Source organism: Rattus norvegicus, chromosome X (assembly GCF_036323735.1).
Source record: "Rattus norvegicus strain BN/NHsdMcwi chromosome X, GRCr8, whole genome shotgun sequence".
Classification (NCBI taxonomy): domain Eukaryota; kingdom Metazoa; phylum Chordata; class Mammalia; order Rodentia; family Muridae; genus Rattus; species Rattus norvegicus.
The window spans coordinates 7,832,941-7,850,521 of record NC_086039.1 but is presented as its reverse complement, the minus strand read 5'-3'; the positions used below and the strand labels follow the sequence as shown (position 1 = coordinate 7,850,521).

Genomic DNA, 17,581 nt, shown 5'->3' with positions numbered 1-17,581 from the left:
GTTAAACAACACAACAGAAATGAAGGATCCAGAACAGAGCTAAAAGTCCAGCTACCTTCTCATGCTGTAAAACAAAAAGGGAAACTATTATTTTCTTTATGAAAATGGCTTCCCACAACCAGGTGTGGTGCACAACTATAATTGTAACCCTGGAAAGGACAGGACAAGAAGACAGTGAGTTTGAGGTCAGCCTAAGATATTATCTGGACCCTGTTTCAAAGCATAAAAGAATAAAAAGGAGTAGAAGGAGGTGGAGGAGAAGGAGGAGAAGGAGGGGAGGAAAATGATTTCTCAAAGAGAATCTTTTCATACCCACACACATGGTCCCAATTTATTCCAGAACACCAGAATTTGAAAGACTCCCTACTCTAAAGGAGTTTTTTTTTCTTTCCCGGAGCTGAGGACCGAACCCAGGGCCTTGCACTTGCTAGGCAAGCGCTCTACCACTGAGCTAAATCCCCAACCCCTGACTCCCTACTCTAATGTGACTCCTGCAAGGCACTGAATAGACAGAAATTTGCACTGTCTTATTCTCTCAGTCTCATTCTCTCCCTCCCTCCTTCCCTTTTGTCTGTTTCTGCCTCCCCCTTCCTTTTATTTATTTATTTTTTGCAGTAGTGTTTGGTTATGTAGTTCAGGATGGCCTTGATCTTACTACGTAACTAGCACCCTTAACCTTACAGCAGCTCTTCTGCCTCAATCTCCTCAGTGCTGAGATATTAGATATGCATTCTGACTTCAGCAAGCCCCTAGAAGGGTTAATGTGTGTCCTATCACATCCCCTGAAACCAAACAGATGCTATGCCTTCATACATACCATTTAAGAATTTTCTGACAGTAAACTAAAGGAATAAACTTTTGGGAACTGGAAGAAGCAGGCAGAATACATCATGTCCCCATGGGACCCAAACATATAGTGTAATCTCACCCTGTCCCCAGTGGATTTGGGGTTTGTATTTTGAGGTCTACAGCTACTGTGGGATTAGTTACCTCTATTTCTATTCGGGGGTGTTTTAATGGTGAAGCTGCACTATTTCCCTTAAGGAATGAATAGTAATGATGCTTTGAATATGCATAGCACTTTTATTCCTCTAAGCACATCAAGATATATTTTATTATAGTTCTCACATCAAGACATAGTTCCTCATTTACAATCAGAATTTTTGTAAATCGTACTGTCTTTCTCAAGATTATGTTCTCTGGGAGTATACAGTGTATGTGTCTCTGTGTTGTGATGGAGGTTGAACCCAAGGCTTTGCAAATGTACATGCTTTCTTTCCTTCTAAGCTACAGTCCCAGTCTCTCCCCTGGGAATTATGGACCAAATAAACATCTTCCCATCTTTCAGTATTTGCCTTTGTGTCTCCTTTTCTCCTCTCCTTTCACAGTTTTAACCATCCAATTCACTCGAGACCCACAGTGGGTTAAGAATGCCATAAAGCCCCTAGGACTTTATCAATAATGTCGCTCCACACGCCTTACAGAATTCCAGATCCTTCCTTCTTCCAACTTCCTTGATTTGTTTTTGTGTCTCTTGTCTGATTGTAATAGAAAACAAATGTTTTATGTTTAATTGGCAATAACATCACTAAAAGAAAAAAACTGTAGTGTGTAATTTGGTTTGAAATCAGCAAATCTCCACCCTTTGTGTGTGTGTGTGTGTGTGTGTTTCTTTGTTTTAGTTTAACTTTTTCATGTATTTATTTGTGAGCTTATGTACACCACAAACATGTAAGATTCCATAAAGGCCAGAAGAGGGAGTCAGAAAGTACAGTTGCAGGCAGTTGTGAGTTGCCGTGTGGATGCTAGGAAATAAAGCTGGGTCCTCTGCACCTCTACAAGAACAGTAAGTGCTCTTAACTCTCTGTATTAGGATTACAGGCGTGTATCACTCTGCCTGGCTTCCTGAAAAATCTTGTTAAGACAAAACATCAGAGATCTGAAAGCAGTTCACTGTTAAGGCTCTGGATTGGATCAGTAATTCTCCAACATAACCCGGGTTGTCTTGACTTTCCTGGCTTCCCTATGTCTCTGTTCAAAGACATATAAAACCCTATGAAAATTGTCTACCAAAATCAGAAGAGGGTAATATGGAGTCAATTATTTTTCTGGGGCATAGCCCATACAGGCAGGCATCATAAGTCTGCAGTCCCAACACTGTGAAGACCTTGTAACTGTAAATAGACAGATAGATACAGTGACAGACAGGCAAAAAAAACCACACACATACACAAACACAGAGACAAGTGAGAAGGAGGAGTGAGAGAGAGAGAGAGAGAGAGAGAGAGAGAGAGAGAGAGAGAGAGAGAGAAGAGAGAACACCACCCTGCCTTTTCAATGCACATCGTCAGGTTCTTGTTTGGTATGACCAGGTTGTAGCCAGTCTCCTACCAGTCTGTGTCCTAGATTCAGCCTGAACCTCAATTAAGGGAGTGTGGGACAGAAACAACACTTACTTTTTAAATGAGAAGGCCTCCTGGCTTCCCTTACATACTGCCCTGATTCAAACCTTTCTTTGTTCCTCTATACTTGGTTTTTTTATTATTGTCTCTTGTTATTCTTGCCCAATTTTAATTCTTTTTTGTACTTATTTAAAAACTAATTTTCCCCTTGGGTTGTCTTCTTCAAAAGCCCCTTTCATCTTGTTTTGCATTTTCTCAAGACCCTCCCTGGGATCTGTCAACTATATTTCTCCATCTCACCACTGCTGAGGATCCTGCTCAGGACTTTAAATCTAAGTGTACCTCCACTGAGTCATACCTAGCTTCTGTATCTTCCCTTGAAAGCAAAAATAAGGGGCTGGAGAGAGGGCTTAGCAATCAAAGGCACTGGTTGCTCTTCCAGATTCCCATCATGCACATGGTGGTTCACATCCATCTGTAACACCAGTTTCCAGGAGACCTGATGCCTTTTTCTAGCTTCTGTAGGCACCAAGCATGCACTTGATGCACAGACATTGAATACACTCAAACTACCCATAAACATATAGAAATAAAGAAATCTAGATATGATTTTGAACACTTGTAATATCAGAACTTGGGAGGCTGAAGCAGGAGGAACAGAAGCTTGAAGCCAGCTAGTGTTACATACTGAGACTATCTCAAAAAGTAGAAAGAGGAGGTGGGAGGACAAAAACAAAAAGAAGAAAAGGAGGGGAAGCAAAGGAGAAGAGGAAAAGGAGAAAAATTGTGTTTGGGACACTGGGTCTTCCTACCCCAGTATGTGAGTGAGAGAGGAAGAGGGTTGGTGTTGGGGAATCATTACTAAGCTACTTATCATTGTACTACTATTAAACATTTCCTTAAGATAGACTTGAAACAAAAAGTGCTTAGTGTCCTTCTAATAGACTGAGATTGGAAGGACCTGGCATACCTATCAGCTGGTGGAGACATATTGCTGTGTGTCTATACAAAAGATTCTGACTAGTTATGAAAAGGCATGGACTTCTGACAGACACATCACAGGTGACTCTCAAAATAGTTTCCCCTAGCTGGGCTTCCTTGTCCAGCCTCAGTGGGAGAAGTCTTGCTGTGACTTGATGCATTGGTACCTTTGGATGGGAGCTCCCTTCTCTGGGGAGAAAAGAAGAGGGAAGGGGGTGGGTTGGGGCTGAGGTTGGAAAGAGAAGAAGGAGGGAGTTTCGATCGAAATGTGAAACAAAATTTTTTTAAATGTATAAAAACAAAGTCGGACACAGAAAGATATGTTCTACACAATGACATATGAAGTTCAAGCACAGACCAAACAAATCTGTGTAAGAGCTAACAGGAGTAGCAAGGGAGGTGGAGGCCTGAATAGAAGGAGGCATGAATGCACAACGAGGGATGAGGGGAACGGTCACCTCCATTAGTTCAGCTTTACCAAAACTCATTGAACTGTATTCTGGAGGTCTGTGCATTTTGGTCTGCAATTTTTGAAGGAATTCACCTTGAAAGAAACCCATTAAAAGAATGAGAAACAAGAGATTGTTAAATCAACTGTAGCAGTCATAGAAGACAATTATGTCACGTCAAATCTCAGTAGACTAGTGAGATGTGGGGATTAGGTTGAGTGCAGGGGCAGGGGTTAGAAAACGGGGAGGGGGATTTTACCAGTATATACACATATAAAATATTGTACTGAACTCCATTTATAAAGTTCATATGTGTTATTATACATAAAGTTCATAAGTGTTAATTGCATTTATGATGGCTTATACCTGTGATGTGAACATTTGGGTTTCTGAGGTTGAAGGATACCACAAGCTGGAGACCATCTGGGCTACCCAGCTAGGCTCTGTCTCAAAAAGAACACAAAAACTAAGATAAAAAGCTTTAATAAACAAAAATTAAAAATGTAGACTTTTTGTTTCAGAAGGCTTTAATAGCATGGGGAAAATGCTTACCCATAGGAAAGGCAGGGCCCAGAATCACACATAAGAATGGCCTCATTTTTCATGGGAAACATCTACAGAATTACAATAATGAAAATTCAAATTCTGACTAAAACAGCAGCAGAAGAAAGACCCAATTTTTCATAGGAAAAATTTTACTTAGCATATGCACAGGAAAAGATGGGGGAGCTAAAGAAATAAATAAGAAGACATTGCCAGTTCTTTTTTGTTGTTTGTCTCAGATAGGTAACTTTTATTTCCCTAATGTTTGGTTCTGAAATATATGGAAAGTATACCTTTTTAAAAGGACATCATTCTTTCAGAAAACCACAAAGCACAGCTCTTTGTGGCTCACACGCAGTCTTTCTTGTAGTGGCTTGCACAGAAAGTAACTGGAGCATGCAGCCTGGATCTTGCTTGTTTTTCTTCCCCAAGGTACTCTGTTTGGTTCAGTCAACATTTCCTCCGCATAAGTGACCAGAGCCCTTAAAGGAGTCCTTTAGTGGGGTGACCCATCCTGCTAACATTTCTTTGTCTTTTAAACCTTATGTTCAATCACGATAGCCAAACCATGCTCACAGAATTTTCTATCCAGTTTTTTTTTCCATTGAGAAAAAGTCATGTAGTTCAGGGTGATCTCATACTTGCTATGTAGCCAAGATTCATAACTATGGACTCTGAATCCTCATGCTTCTACATCCTGAATGCTGATATTATAGAAATACACCACCACTCCTGATCTTATGTGGTGCTGAGGATTGAACCTAGGGCTTCATGCATACTAGGCAAGCACTTTATCAATTGAACTATTTTCCCAAACCCACTAAATCATATTTCTAAGCCATTTCAAAAAATATTGAGTAACTAGGAAAGACATGAGAACCCTGTATGCTACAGCCAATATGACCATGTTATTTTCAATAACAGCTGATGAGAATAGTTTCTCCTCCTCCTCCTGCTCCTCCCCTCCTCCTCCTCCTCTTCCCCCTCCTCCTTCTCCTCCCCCTTCCCTTCCCCCTCCTTCTCCTTTTCCTTCTCTTCCTCCTTTCTTCCTTCCCAAATCAAGATTAACTGAAGAAAGTAAAGAACCTATAGGAAAGCCTGGGCAAGGTCATCCATGCCTGGAAATTCTAGCACTTGGGGTACTGAGGCAGAAACATTGCAAGTTCAAGTTCCACCTGAGTTACATAGTGAGTTCTGGGCCAGCTTTGTGTACAGAGAAAGACCCTGGAATGAATTAAAATAAAAAACAGAGACAGACTAGGTAACAAGGTTCTCTTCACAAAACAAACAAAAGCAAAAGCCTGTGTTTTACTGGTTTTTCAAGGCTGACGATCAAATCTAGGGCCTTGCTCTAGGCAAGCACCATGACAAGGAACTATATCCTACCCTCCTCTTCATGAGCTTTTAATATATGCCAACCAAGGAGAAAGTAAACATTAAAACATGTAAAAACCTTGTGAGGACTGACCACATCCTCCCACTCTGTCCTCAATTCACTGATGAATGGATGTTTAGGAGACGATGAGTCCTAATCTTTGTGGTGATAGAATGCTTCTTTTTAAAAAAAAATGGTCATTTTCTTTATCCTTCCCTGTTTTCCCTCTGAAAACCCCCCATTCCACTCTTCCTATCCCCTGCCTCCATGAGGGTACTCCTCTACCCACCTACCCACTCCAGCCCCACAGCCCTAGCATTCCCCTATGCTATGGCATCAAACCTTCACAGAACCAAGGGCCTTTCCTCCCATTGATGCCAGACAAGGCCATCATTATATATATATTTTAAATATTTAAGAATAGGTTCTTTCAGAGCAGCTCTTTGGAGGACCCTTGTCCTGTGTCTTGCTTCAATAGTGTTTGAGGGGAATAGACCCGGGGACTACTCCCACTTTATTAGCTTCCAGCCGCCTTAAAAGTCTCTCCAGTCGCAAACTCTGGGCTATCTCCTTGCAGCCTCCAGCTCCTAGGACCAGCCAGCACTGGTTCCATCTCAACCCCATACTCTAGATGAGCCGTGACTTCTCAGATTCCTCAGAATTATTACACCAAAGTGGAAGCTGCCACGAACCGCCTGGTCAACTTGCACCTGCAGGCTTCCTACACCTACCTCTCTCTGGGCTTCTTCTTTGATCTGGATGACGTGGCTTTGGAGAATGTAGGCCACTTCTTCCGTGAATTGGCCGAGAAACACAGGGCACAGAACATCTCCTCAAGTTGCAGAACAATCACCAGGGCAGTGCAGTCTTCAAGGATATGCAGAAGCCATCTCAAGATGAGTGGGGTAAATCCCAGGAGACAATGGGAGCTGCCTTGGCCCTGGAGAAGAAACTGATTCAGGCCCTCTTGGATATGCATGCCCTGGGTTCTGCATGCACAGACCCTCATCTCTGTGATTTCTTGGGAAGCCACTTCCTGGATAAAGAGGTGAAGCTCATCAAGAAGATGGGCCACCACCTGACCAACCTTTATAGACTGGCAGGGCCACAACCAGCACAGAGTGGCATGACCCAGGCATCTCTGGGTGAGTATCTCTTTGAGCGCCTCATTCTCAAGCACCATTAGGCCTCTCGGTTTTCCAAGAGGCTCCCTCTGCTCTGCACCAGCCACCTCAGCACCTCTACCTGAATGAACCTCTCAAGCCACTGGGTAGCTTTGTAACCGCCCTGGAGCCTATCCCACATCTTGTACGAAGTAAAAATAAAGCCTTTGAAACAAACAAAAAGAATAGGTTCTACCTTATGAGAAAGAACCTATTCTTTTTTATGTATATGTATGTACATGTACATACATACACTCATATGCATATGCATACACATACATATACATATGTGAGTTTATGTGTGCTAGGTGTGTAGGTTCCACTGGAGGTCAGAAGACAGTGTCCAATCCCAGTATATAGATCCTGAGTTATAGGTGACTCTTAGCCATCTGATGTGGGTGTGAGGTACAGAGCCGATGTTCTCTTCAAGAGCAGTATGTGCTCTTAACCATTGAGCTCCCAGAAATACTTAAATGGTGATGATTTTGACCTCTTTAAACAAGTTTTAGTGTGCACACTGTTTGCTTATATAGTGCTTGAAGCTTGATCTGCCTTCCATCGTGGTAATGACTTTCACCTAAGTCACATTGTGTATTGTTTCTGTTACCTGTTGCTAGAACCAATCTAAATGATACAGGTGCTCCCGACTCCACTGAGTTCTGGATCATCATTTATTCCAATATATGCATAATTATTTTGCTATGTTTCTTGGCAATCAAGAATTCTCAAAACATATCACATATAGTTATATTTAGTAATAAAGTGAGATTCCAATGATATCAGGCAACAAACTAAATTCATAACATGTGGTAAAATCTGTCAAATGGATGAACCATGTTATTGACAGGCTACTATGCCCAAGCATTTGATAACTGGAGTGCAGCAGACTCTAATTCTGTCCCTTTAAATTGTATTTAAGGGAAGATTTAGTAGGGGAAATCTGTAGTTATGCATATATTCATTACAAACTCTTGCAGAAATATTTGGCTCATAGCTATGAGTTAAATGGTATGACATTTCCATGAAAAAAATTAATTACTTGAACATGTGTTGTATAAAATATGTCAAATCGTTTATTTGGATGTTGTAGATTACATATTCAGGTTTTTTTAGCCAGAGCAAATACATAATAAATAAACATGGTATACATACTTTATACAGTGTAAATGTCATGCTACACCCAAGGGCTTTATAGCAAGTGAACAATGTTTTTATTTTATTTTTTTTTTCCTGGATGAAGAGTGGCATCTCAAGTATCACAAGATCACACAGTTCCAAAGAGTCACTTCACATCAATTTTTTCCTACATATGGAGGTTGCACTTATTGACAATTTATCTATTTAAAAACTGTATGTCCCACTAATAACTCTGTGTAAAGAATGGGCGGATTTGACATCTCCATTAGTTTGGGATTCTGGCTGCATAGGCTGTATAAAAATATCAAGATTTGTGATGTGATACAGAGTACCCACTTTCTGATGCAATTTCTGGTCTCAATGTGTTTGAGAGGGGGAATCTATATAAAGATCTTGAAGTGGCAGGTTGTAATAACTGCCACTCAGGGTCGACTTATGATACTATGATGAATGGTGGTGAAAAATAGCTACCTCTAAGAAAAAAATCCCGTAAGGTCAGATAATGACACAAATAAAAATGAAACACCTGGTTTTTGTTGTTGTTAGTGGTGGTTTTTATTTTTGATGTTTTATTGGGGGGAGAGGTGTGATTTTATTTTGTTTTCCAAGCCAAGCAACAGACAGAGACAGAACTTACCATCTCTTCCTAATGTTGCAGGAGAAACTGATCTAAGCAGCCACAAAGTGGAATTTTTTTCCACATTAACACAGAACAGGTCAGGGACACTGGGACATTAATCACTTAATATAGCAGGTTTTTGTTATATCATCTTTGGTTTTAGGCACCAAGATTGATTCTATAATTATATAGGCTTGCTTAATGGGGATGTCCCTGTCAAAATTCTCATTCACAAAATATTTGCCCTTTAAGTCCCCAAATTTGGAAATGATTTCATTTATTTCTCATCTCTTTACATTGTGATTCATTGTTCAGGCTGACAATCTTATTTTTGCTTTTGATTTTCTCTGCACACAGTTGGATGGAGATTCTATTTTCTCTCTCAGGCACAGAGCTGTATTCTTCTGCTCTGCTTCGATCTTCTCAACATGTGGATCTATTTCTAATAATGATAGTGGCTGTAACAATTTGCAAGAGCAATAGATTTAAAGGCTGTGAATGCCATACATCCTCAGGCATAGTCCATAATATGAAGGTCACAGTATTGGTTATACTGACTTTTTTGAGAAAAGATCTTGCAATGAGCCCAGATGTACCTGGAACTCAACACCCTACCTACCCCAGCTTTCCAAATGATTATACAATAGTGTACTTATACTATTTTTAAAAAATATATGTATAGGGCAAAGAGGAGGGATATGGAAAGCTTATATAAAATATATTAATCATTCTCTGATTATTTAGTTTAATAATATGATACTAACAGTTTAGAAGAATATATTTAAACTTTAACAATTACTATGATCTGTGTGTTTCCGTCTCCCCAAACTCATGTTGAAATCCTAATCCCTAAGCTGGTGGTGATTAGGGTTTGGAGATAATTAGCTCATATGCTCTGTGGAGTAGTATTGGTGCTGTTATTAAAGAGACCTAAGGGAGCTTGTTTGCCTCTTTCCCCATGTGAGGACACCAAAATCACTGAGAAACAGGAAACAGGTCATCATTGGTCATGGAATCTATTGGCACCTTGGGATTAAGACTTTCCAGTTTCTAGAACTGTTAGAAATTAAATTCTATTTTTTAGAAACTGCATAGTCTATAATGTTTTGTAATAGCATTTCAAAGAGCAAGAAAACAATGTTATTTAAATACACTAAAATATTGTATGTATGAAACAGTGTTTCTGCTTACCCACAAAAATATTAAATCATATAATGTGTATTGTTTTGAATTTTTTTTAAAAGTTGGGTTTCATAGTACATTCCTGTAATCCTGATACCTGGAACTAGATGTGGGCGAATCAGGAATTCAATCCCATCTGTGACTACATAGACAGATGCCATCTTCAGTTCCAGAGACCCCACCTTAGGGAACAACAAAATGTAAAATGATAAAACTAAATATAAAAGCAAATACAGAAACTGATAACATAAGCTAGGTTTAACCCATCTAGTGGTTTATTTCTTCTAGTTGGAATAATTGCTGTAGCATTGCTCATTTCTAACATGCTGCCTCATTTCAGTGATATCATGTAGTAATAGAAGTAAAAACAGTACCCAAGGCTAGACACAGTCATGCACACTTGTAATCTTACTACTTTGAAGGAGGACATCAAGTTCCAATCTAGCCTGAACTAAACAGTGAGACCCTATCCTTAAAAGATCAGGAAAGGAAAACAGCAAAAAAAAAAAAAAAAAAAAAAAAACAGAACAGCAACAAAAATAATAAAATGTGCCTAAATCAACTCTGATAATTGTAAACTACCACAAAATCTGCAAGTCAACTCATTCCCCTGAATCCTTATGTTTAAGAGTTCTCCAAACTGATCTTCATGTAACTGTAATATTTATGAAAAGGGCAAGTAATAGTATTGTCCAAGTTGAAGCTCCTAACATATTATTACAAGGCAAGGGTAACCACAGTTTTATTCAGACGTAAACACATACTAAGTAATACAGAAGCTGTGAGCTATATGTGGTTACTGAGCATTGGAAGCACAGCCAGTCTAGATTAGGGTGTCCCATAAGAAGAAAATACCACATTTAGAACACCTCTTATGAAAAAGACTTTGCTAATATTTTTATTTTTATTGTGTGTTAAAGTGATAGTAATTTATAGTTATTGAATTGTTGAGCTATTAAAATTAAGTTCACAAGGGGTGGTGCAGAAGAGAGGAGATTCTGTTTTTGGAAAAAAATAACATTTTTCTATTGGCTAGTGCTGCCCTAGACTGACAAAATATTTTGAGGCAAAGACTATTTTATCATTGACATTCAAAATTGCTGGTTCAAGACAAAAATTAAAAGGTGAATAGATAGGGCCAGAGAGATAGATGACTCAGCAGATAAAAGCATGAATTGGATTCCCAGCACCCATGTTGGGAAGCTCACAACCATCTATATCTCCAGTTCCAAGGGGATATAACATCCGTTTTTGACCTCTGATGACAAAATGACATTGCTTTAAATTCTCTATAGACAGTGTACCTGCTTATTGCCTGTAGTCAAATCATAATTTCCCCACTCTTCCTGTCCCTTCATATGCCACTATTAGTCCATCTTATATTGCTATTATAATATAGCTGAGACCAGGTACTTTATAAAGAAGTTTGTTTGGGCTCATGGTCTTGGAGGCTAGGACAGCAACATCTGGTGTAGTCCTCATGCTGTGTTTCAATATGGCAGATAACTCAGACAGTAACATTTGTTTATGAGAGTATCAAAGGTCAGCAATGAAAGCTAAATAGTTCAATGTTCACTAAACTCTACCTTCTAAAAGTTTCACTAGCTGTCATGTCTAGGATCAAACTTTCAGCACATGAATGTTTAGGGAACAAATGACATCCAAACTGTGGTGTCTAGTAAAACAAACCTAGTCTGGCTCATACTTCTGAAGCATCTTCATCTTGTCCATAGACCGTGCAGCTAGGCCCTCCAAATTTTCTTACTATTTTCTTAGCTTTGTTCTCCAGTGGGTCTTGTTTTCCTATGTCCTTGATCTCATTTTCAGACTGCCAACATTTATTTCCTTCTCTCCCAAAGTTTTACCCAACTTCATAAGTATCCTTTTTTTCTAATTCAAGATTTCTCCCTCGACAGCTCCCACCTCAGACTCCAGCTCTAAGGAATCACAACTCTTGCCATTCTCATTACCATTTTCATAGAGTCAGAGGCAAGCATGGTTTGTGGTATTCCTTTGGGTGGGCAATGATCACCATGTTAAAATGTTTTATAAAATGTTATTAGAATGTATATCTCATCCACCAGTGAGCCAAGGCATTTGCAAATAAGGATGATAACTCAGATGCCTTTTGCATCTTAGTGCCTTGAAATGTTAAGACACTTTCTATGTTCAAAACAAGGAACTTGTTGAATCAGTGAATAAACATCACTGCATCTTAGATTTGTTCACTTTATTCCAATTATGAGTGACAGATTAACCCAAATAACACACATTGCATAAAACAGAAGTTTGTTTTTGTCATAGAAGTGAAATTTTAGGTAGCTTAGAGCTCTTTGGATACTCAGTTGTGTGTAGGGCCCTAAGCTATTATATGGTACTCATACTTATGAAGATCTTAGAAAATAACAAATACTGAGGAAAGAATTACCCACATGGTAGGATATTTGATTATACTGTGAATTTCTGGATTGTGTTGTTTGCATACACATTTAATCCTTCTAGCTGGAATACAGACATGCCCTTAGTACATACTTTAATCCCCAACAGGGAAGGTAAAGTTAATTTGTAGAAGGAAGCATCCATGTTTGAAAGCAATATCTAATTAAGTGGCAGACAAAGTAATGAATCAGAGAAAGATTTGTTAGAATAGAATATGTCCAACTCGCATGAGAAGAGAGAAAAAATAGAAACTACTTAAGGGGCAGTGCGGAGACAGGAAGAAGGAGTTTTATGGGGACAGGTTGAAGATAGAACAAGTTAGACATGGGTAAAGATAGAATGAGTCAGAGAATTAGCAGGAGCTGGAAGATTAGAATAGATTGCAAGAGTTAGTATGAGGTCAAGCAGAGCAACTCAGTGAAGCTGGGAGAAGCCAGATTAAATCAGTCATCTTGGAGAGGAGTTTGAGTCAGAACAGTTGAACTGAATCACCCAGCCAGAGCTCAGAAGGAACTAACTAGGAAGGGGTGAGCTTAGTCAGCAGTTAGTCTCAGAGGCTGAGAACATTCTAGACCTAGTTTAGATTGTACAGAGGCTAGAAGCTTCCAGATTAGGCCTAGTTTAGCACACTGAAGCAGTAAACCTTGGAGAAAACAATTATATCAAGTGAGTAAAAGATACATTTATACCCACAGAAATTCAAGATGTGAACACTAAAAACTACAATATTTACTATTTTGTGTTATTTTTAGCTATTTTATTGGGTCTTATATCTAGCACCCTTCCAACCCTTATTCCACCCTAATCCCTTCCAACGCCTCAATACTAGGTAAGAAAGAAAGGTTAGAGGGGAAAGAGGGCCTCCAATCTTTGTCATCTGACTATCTCCAAACAGCAATCCAGCAAACACAGCACAGAAACCAGCAGCAGCTGCCACAGGCCCTCTCACTGCTCTCTCGTTTATACCCTGTTCAGATTCCCAGAATTGATCTGCAGCTGGCAAAAATAACAACAATAATAATCGCACCCTGCTAATACATGAGGAAAATCCTGATTACTTGATGTATAGCGGCCTCTTATCCCACACGTGGGATTAAAACAAAAAGATATTCACATAACACCACTGGATTTTTTTATGAAACCAAAATTTGGACTACACATTACTGAAATAAATTAATGGAAACCCAAATAAATGGGGATTCAATCTGTGTTTTGGGGTCAGATGATTTACTGTTAAGAACATTATACTATCCAAAATGACCTAATTCAACCCCTACCAAAATTCAAGAATACCGAGTAGTTAAATAATCTTGAATTCCTGTTTTTGTTTTGTTTTGTTTTTTGTTTTGTTTTGTTTTGTTTTGTTTCGTTGTGACAAGGTTTCAGAAAAATAGCCTAAGGCTGGCCTCAAATTTCTGATTCTCCTGCCTCTATCTCCTGAGTGCAGGGAATTACAGGCATGCATCACTATGAATAACTCTAACAAATCATTATAAAGAACAAAGGTGAGGGCTAGCAGAATGGTTCGGCAATTAGAAACACTTGTTGCTCTTCCAATGGACCAGGGTTTAATTCCCAGGACCCAAATGGCAATTCATAACTGTCTCTAAAGACAGATGCCCTCTTCTGGTATCTGTAGGTACCATGTGCACATGATACACAGAAATACATATAGGCAAGAACACACATACACATACAAAAGTTGAAGGACTCAATTGTCATGAAGTTTTTATTGTCTTATCTTTGTATTTTTAATTTTAAAAACAGACTTTAGAATTTCAAGCCACTGAACTACATTCTCAGTCCCCAGTTATTTGTTGACCAACTTTTTAAGTTGGCCTGGGACTTAAATACATCTCCAGATGATTTGGAACCAGACACTCTCCTGCTCTGAGAACTAGGATTCCAAATGTGCACCACCATTTCCTGCTTTAAGTCCCAAATAACTGATTTCAATACTTACTACAAAGTTAGAGTAATCAAGAGCCAATACACACATGCACACACACACACACACACACACACACAAATATGTATATATAGTACAAGCATTAATATAGACATATTGAACAATGGACTAAAGGCCTAGAAATAAATATTGATATTCACAGTCATTTAATTTTTTTCTCCATGCTGAGCATCAAACATTGTGCATATCAGTCAAGTTCTCTACTATTCAACTGTACCCCTAGTTCTGCTTTTTGACAATGGTGTCAAGACAATTCAGTGAAAAAGAATAGTCCTTTCAATAAATGTTACTAAAAGAACTAGATGTCCACATACAGAAGGATTAAATTGCACTTTTATACTTTACCACACAAAAAATAATCCTGAATGGAACCTCAGACCTAAATGTAATGTAATTAAAATTGTTACATAAAAGTGAGTCTTTAATGGCCTTGAATTTGTCAGTGAATTTGTTTACCAAAAAGAGTACACGGAACAAAGAGAAGAAATAGATACCTGAACTTCATTACAATTTAATACTGTTGTTTATATCAAAAAATAACACCACTAATCATGGAAACATATGCCTGCAATCCCAACTCTGGGAAGTATAAAACAGAATGGCGTTACAGGTTTGGAGTGGTTCAGGAATTCATCAATCTGACCATGAATATATTTCAGATACTGGCACCAGGAATACACCTGGAACTCAGGATACACAAATGTAGTGCTGAGACACATTAGTCAGGGTTTTATAATGCAAAAAAAGGACACATAAGGTTATATATCCTGTAATCAGAAGGTTACATTCTGTTAATATGAAGGCACGCATTCTGCAATCTGGGGTTCAGATAGCAAACAGATGTCTTGGTTATATCAAGCAAGCAAGATTTTTTTTTTTTACAGAAACAGAAGCAGCAATATTGTGGCCATTATCTTGCACAAACAAGGCTAGACAATTATAAGAATAGCCCCCAGCATTCCTGGAAGTTATCTGTCCTTGAGCAAGTGGGACTTCCAGGTTAGAGGCAATTATGCTTATAAGCTTTTTAAACACAGTAATTTAAACTGAAAATATAACATTAGCCATAACAACTGCAAGTTGTAGGTTACCCTGGACCATTAGCCCAGCATGTATGGGGCTGTCGTTTCCATCTCCAGCAGAGAGAGAGAGAGAGAGAGAGAGAGAGAGAGAGAGAGAGAGAGAGAGAGAGAGAGAGAGAGAGGTCAAACATAAATACAATGGGAGCAAATATTTCCAAATCTGGTCTCTTATGAAGAATTTGTTAATTCAAATATCTCAAACTTTTGCTTGTTTGTTTTTTCATATCAGGATTTCTTTGTATATTCTTGGCTATCCTGGAACTTGCTTTGTAGACCAAGCTGACCTTGAATTCAGAGCCTGCCTCTGACTCTTGATTGCTGGGATTAAAGGCTTGTACTACTACCAACCGGCTAGATATCTCAATTTTTTTAAGTCACATTTTTTTATTTAGATGTGTGTCTTCATATGTGTGCCTGCCTGTACTCATATATACCATGACATGCATAAGGAAGTTAAGGGATAACCACAGGAATCAGTTCTTTTCACCACTGTGGGTCCTGGGATGGAGGTCAGGTTATCTTTCATCGACTGAACCATCTTGCCAGTCCTATAACATATCCCAATGTTCAAAAACAAGGAAAGGATTTCAGTAAATGTTTCTCCAAAGACCGTGCAATAAGCCCCAAAAAATGTTAACAAAAGTGTAACAAAAGTAAAAACCAAAAGAAGATGGCATTTCATCTAATTGGAGAGGCTACAATAGGAAGATTCTAACAAAGATGGTTGACTATGTGAGTAGAAAATTAGACAAGGGTGTAGAAAATTAGAAGGCTTATACACTGGAAATAGGAATGGAAAGTGACATAGTCTCTATGAAAAAATGATTTAGTAGTTTCTCAAAACAGTCAGTATAAAGTTGCCATATGAGTCAAAAACTGCACTCTTGATAGTATATCAAAGAGAAATGAAAACTCATGTTCACATAAAAATTTGTACATAAATGCTCATAACATTATTCACAATAGTGAATACTCACAAATATTCAAAGTGGAAACTATCCCCAGGTCCATTGACTGACAGCTAAAATATAGTATAACCATAAAATGGAATATTATTTGGGAATGAAAAAGAAAGGAGACAATGATATATGCTGCACATGGATGGCTGTAAGATGAAATAAAACTTTTATTAAGTTATGTTATAAGATATTTTGTCATAGTAATAAGGGAAATAACCAATATGACCTGAAAGTATGACATCATAGGTGACTACTAAAAAAGAATTAAGATCCAGTGTGTCACTGTATTTCTTACTTTTCTATTGCAATGAGAAAATACCGCAAGCAAGGCTCTTTATATAAGAAAAGGTTTATTTGGCTTACATTTCTAGAAGGATAGGAGACCATCATGGTAAAGGGTAAATAGTAGCAATTGGCAGGCAAAATGGCAGGAGTGAGAGCCAGAGGGCTTACATCTTGACCGCAGGCAGAAGGCAGAAAGAACGAAAAAAAATGGGGAGACTCTCTAAGCCCTCAAAACCCATTCCAATGGCACATTTCCTCCAGCAAGGCCATACCTCCTGAACCTTCCCAAATACAACCACCAACAGATGACTAACTGTTCAAATGGCCAAGACTATGGGGGACATTCTCATTCAAACCATGGTAATCATAAATACTGAAAACATTCAGGGTACAACTGATAACCATCATCCTTTGCAGAGAGAAACCAACTTCAATAAGCAAAGGCCATTAACAGAAGCCAACAATAAGTTATTAACAAATAATTGAATTATCTGACAAGTATATTATAGGAACAGGAATGAAAGTGTACTTTAAGAAACAATTATAAAGATAAGAGAAACAAACTGAGAAAATACAAAAGTCTAAGCAATGAAACAGAATTAGAAGACAGAAAATAGCAGATGGAGATTTAAGAACTGGAAAATATAATAATCAAAATTTAAAGGCTGAACCAGGACATGAGAGCAAAACAGGCCTGGACTGCTCTGGGTAACTTATGTTGTACAGGATAGCAACTATAAATTATGCCTAACCTGCAGCCATTCTATTTTATAAAGAGAACAGTTTTAACCTGAATTACTCCATTTTTTAGTGCACATGTAATGGCATAATGATTTTATGTCCTATCTATACAAGTACAGCAGCTACCATCATCCAGAACACCTCATGTGTGCCATTGACAACCACATCTGTGAATTTACCAAGTCATAACAGAATCATCAGACAGATGGACTTATCAATTACACCAGAAGTAATCCCCTTAACCAAGACTACTGA

General features: G+C 38.5%; 1 pseudogene; it reads left to right on the top strand.

Moving 5' to 3' along the window:
* Positions 1-3,824: 3,824 nt before the first annotated feature.
* On the top strand, positions 3,825-6,936 carry LOC108349111 (ferritin light chain 1 pseudogene; annotated as a pseudogene).
* Positions 6,937-17,581: the final 10,645 nt, after the last annotated feature.